Source organism: Eptatretus burgeri, chromosome 1 (genome assembly GCF_056783735.1).
Source record: "Eptatretus burgeri isolate ZD-2024b chromosome 1, Ebu_testis_v1, whole genome shotgun sequence".
Lineage (NCBI taxonomy): Eukaryota > Metazoa > Chordata > Myxini > Myxiniformes > Myxinidae > Eptatretus > Eptatretus burgeri.
In genome coordinates, this window is record NC_140961.1 from 125678303 (window position 1) to 125682887 (window position 4585).

Here is a 4585-nt window from a genome sequence, read left to right on the forward strand (position 1 = left end):
GATTATGGGAATACCACAACGTTGGAAGAAAAGCATGAAGCCGATAGAGAAATTTTGTATAATTTGTCTCTGATACAAAATCCAACCTTGAGAGAAAAAGTTGATCAGTTCATTGTGAAGAAGATGATCAGTGCTAAATTGAAACTTGGGCTTGGAAATTCAAAAAACCTATAGGCTCTCATGATGTCATTAAGATTGAAGAGCAATTAGCTGATGAATTACATAAACCAATATTCACAAAGTTTCTGAGAAGGAAAGTTTATTCCAAGGAAGTAGATTATATCTGGTCTGCTGATTTGATTGAACTCAATAATGATAAGGGGTACAAGTATGCTTTAACCGTTATTGATTTGAGGAGTAGATATGCATGGGTTGTACCATTAAAAAACAAAACAGGTAATACTCTTATGTTAGCCTTTCAACAGATATTTAATAAAAGTAAGAGAAAACCTAAAAAATTGTGGACTGATGAGGGTAGAGAGTTTTATAACAAGACATTTATGAATTTTCTAAAAAATAACAATATTACATTATACAGTACCTTTAATGAAGGGAAGGCAGTTGTTGTTGAACGTTTTAATCGTACCTTAAAAGAGAGATTATATAAAAAATTCACACAACTCTGTTCACAACAATGGTCATCTTTTATTCAGGATATTGTGGATAAGTATAATGACACGATTCACACGTCAACAAATATGAAACCATCAGAAACATTTACAAAATTAAAATATGAAAAAGAGATTAATGCCAGAAAACCTAAGTTCAAAGTTGGTGATATCGTAAGAATATATAGGTGGAAATCTCATTTTGAAAAGGGTTTTACTAAACGATGGACGAAAGAACTTTTTAAAATTGTTGATGTCATAGATACGGTTCCTTGGACTTATAAGATATATGATTTGGAAGGGGAAGAGATTTTAGGTTCATTTTATTCACAGGAATTACAAAAGGCAAAGATAAATTGAAAATTTTTGACTCCGCCCTTTTTTAACTCCGCCCACACAAAACCCACCCACATAAACCCCACCCCACACAAGCTCCACACAAACCCCACACAAACCCCACACAAGCTCCACACACACAAACCCCACACAAACCCCACACAAACCCCACACAAACCCTCCACAAGCTCCACACACACAAACCCCACACAAGCTCCACCCATATTCATCATATTCACATAATTAGTGATTAGTTAATTAGTTCCCCACACGCAACATATTTATTTAATTAAAAAATTATCCACCCATCCACACAAGCTCCACTCATCCACCCATCCACCCATCCACCCATCCATTTATCCACCGAAGCCCCGCCCACATAAGCCTCATCCACGTTCACCCCTCCCACATAAACCCTGCCCGCACAAGCCCCATCCACATTCACCCCTCCCACATAAACCCTGCCCACATAAACCCCACCCACATAAACGCCCTCCCACAAGCCCCGCCCACACACGCCCCGCCCACACACGCCCCGCCCACACAAACCCCACACAAACCCCCACAAGCTCCACACAAAACTCCACACACAAACCCCTCACAAGCTCCACACAAAAACTCCACCCCACAAAAGCTCCACACACACAAACCCCACACAAGCTCCATCCATATTCATCATATTCACATAATTAGTGATTAGTTAATTAGTTCCCCACACACAACATGTTTATTTAATTAAAAAATTATCCACCCATCCACACAAGCTCCACTCATCCACCCATCCACCCATCCACCCATCCATTTATCCACACAAACCTCATCCACATAAACCTCATCCACATTCACCCCTCCCACATAAACCCCTCCCACACAAGCTCCACCCACATAAACCCTGCCCACACAAACCCTACCGAAGCCCGCCCACATAAACGCCCTCCCACAAGCCCCGCCCACATACGCCCCGCCCACATAAACCCCACCCACACAAGCCCCGCCCACATAAACCCCACCCACACAAGCCCCGCCCACACAAGCCCCGCCCACACAAGCCCCGCCCACATAAACCCCACCCACACAAGCCCCGCCCACACAAGCCCCGCCCACATAAACCCCACCAACACAAGCCCCACCCCCTCATCCCCCCTGTGCACCCCCACCTTTGACCCACCACCTCCCTCATCCCACCCCCACCCTTCCCCACACACACACATGGGGAGGGGAGGGGTGGGATGAGGGGTGATGGGTCGTTGGGGGAGCGCACCTACCCCCCTCCAACCCCTCCCTTTCCTTCATGTCTTAATCCTTTTTTTAAAATTTAAAATCAAGTAATTGTAAACAAAACAAATATAATTAATCAAAATTGAAAATATTAAATATTCATTTGCGAGAATGTATAATCTTTCCCAGCAATCTTCTTCAGATGTCTTGTGATTTCGAAACTCAGACACCATATTCTGTTTTGAAACAAAAAGTGGATAATAATTAGGTTTTATAAAGATAATTACATGGTAATATGAGTAAGCCTGTTGTTGGTTCTAAGTTCAAGCCTCGTTGACCACTGAATTAACACACCAGGAGGCCGACTCAGCCTGTCATCCTTCCAAGGCCAATAAAATGAATTCCAGTGTACTGGTAAAACCGCGTCCAAACTAATGATGCAACCAACATAAGACGACATTCCAAAGAGAGAGTGATATTGATAAAAGAATAAATAAACAAATAACTAAATAATAATTCAGAAACATTTACCTCCAGAAAATCATGTGTTGTACCAGATTGCTTCAACAGCTGATGTTGTCTGATCGAGCTAAAAAAAAAAATAATAATGAGTCAAGGGTATAGATGGAGAGACAGACAGAGAGAGGTAGGTAGAAAGACAGACAGAGAAAGATACAAACAGACAGGGAGAGATAGAGACAAACAGACAGGGAAAGAGACGCACACACACACACACACGCACACACACACGCACACACACACATATATATATATATATATATATATATATATATATATATATATATATATATATATATATATATATATATATATATTCACACACACACACATATATATACACACACACACACACACACACACACACACACACACACACACACACACACACACACACACACACACACACACACACACACGTGTCTCACCATTGGTTTAATTTATTCGAGATCAGAGGCCGTGATAAGACTTCGTACCAGTCATTATAAATGTTTTTCAATTCTCTTCTAAAATCATTGACCTCTTCAATAAGAGCATTCATTTGATGCACCTCATCGTGATATGTAAACTCCACTTCTTCCAAGGACCTGCCAGGAAAAAATATATATTTTCGCATTATCACGATTTAATTTATAATCAATTGCTTCATTGTTCAAAGAGGAAACCATACACAAACTTACCAACTTTGTAGTGAGCTGTTATCTTCATCGGAAGAGAGTGAGTCCATGTCTCAGTTTTTTTTACCATTGGTACAAGATGGCAAAAAGATCAGAGGCCGTGATAAGACGTCGTGTCAGTCTTTAAAAATGTTTTTCAATTCTCTTCTAAGATGATTGACCTCTTCAATAAGAGCATTAATTTCATGCACCTCGTCGTGATATGTAAACTGCTCTTCTTCCAAGGACCTGCCAAGAAAAAAAATATATATATCAGAATTATCACGATTTAATTTATAATCAATTGCTTCATCGTTCAAAGAGGAAACCATACACAAACTTACCAACTTTGTGTTGAGCTGTTTTGTTCGCGGAAGAAAGATCGCTCATGTCTCAGTTGTAAAAATGAAAATCCCGTCTGGCAGAAACTTTGTCTGGCGAATCACTTATAAAGCAACGATGAGGAGATTGCTTAATCAATGGGTGTGGCCACAGGAAATGACGCTTCGGGAAAGACAGCTTGGAAAATAACTGGGAGATATATTCTCAAATTGTATGAATTATTTTTAAAACATACTTAAAATACCCTAAAATGGTTTTGATTCAAATGTTTTCAGTTCGTGTTCTGAGATAAAATATAAACACGAGACCTTGTCTCACAGATTAGTTCCTATTTTTTCACAGCATGACTGTCCAAAAACACTTCCTCATTCACACAGCACGACCATGTCAAAAAAAACACTTCCTCATTTTCATGACACGAACTGAAAACATTTGAAACAAACCTTTTTTTTATGGCGTGGTTTATGCACAAAAATGATTTGCAACTCGGGCGGTGGCCAGATGAGATCATTAAGAGAAGTTTATCATTTCGTAATGGCACAAAAGGGGTATCTTAAAAAATATAAAGATTCAAATGTTTTGTTTTTCAATATTTTCGATGGGGATTATTGTGCAAAGAAAATTAAACTATTGAAGGAATTTGAGAATGAACAAATCTTTATAGGTTCAATGCGTGAGCTAAACAATATGCATCGGTTATTTGATAAAGAGTGTCCCGAGGGTAAGACGTTTTAGATATTTCCTTCGAATCACCTTCAACAAATCTTTATCTTATTGTATGGATTATTTGAAAAAAAAAAGTGTTCCCAGGTTAAAAGGGGAGACAAATAAATATACCTTGGGATAAAAAGGGGGTTTATTTTTATGGAAAAAAAAATATGAATCGCTGAAAATCCCCCATTCATT

At 39.2% G+C, this 4585-nt stretch overlaps 1 long non-coding RNA gene across 2 annotated transcripts; it reads right to left on the reverse strand.

The window, feature by feature from the left end:
* Positions 1–2245: 2245 nt before the first annotated feature.
* LOC147035359 (uncharacterized) lies at positions 2246–3801 on the reverse strand. Of its 2 annotated transcripts, XR_015061969.1 has the most exons (4): positions 3362–3801; positions 3110–3268; positions 2694–2751; positions 2309–2398 (listed from the first exon to the last, which is right to left on the reverse strand). It is a non-coding gene; the product is annotated as an uncharacterized LOC147035359 (long non-coding RNA). The 2 variants fall into 2 exon arrangements; XR_015061956.1 differs by having other exon boundaries at positions 2246–2398; positions 3110–3801.
* Positions 3802–4585: the final 784 nt, after the last annotated feature.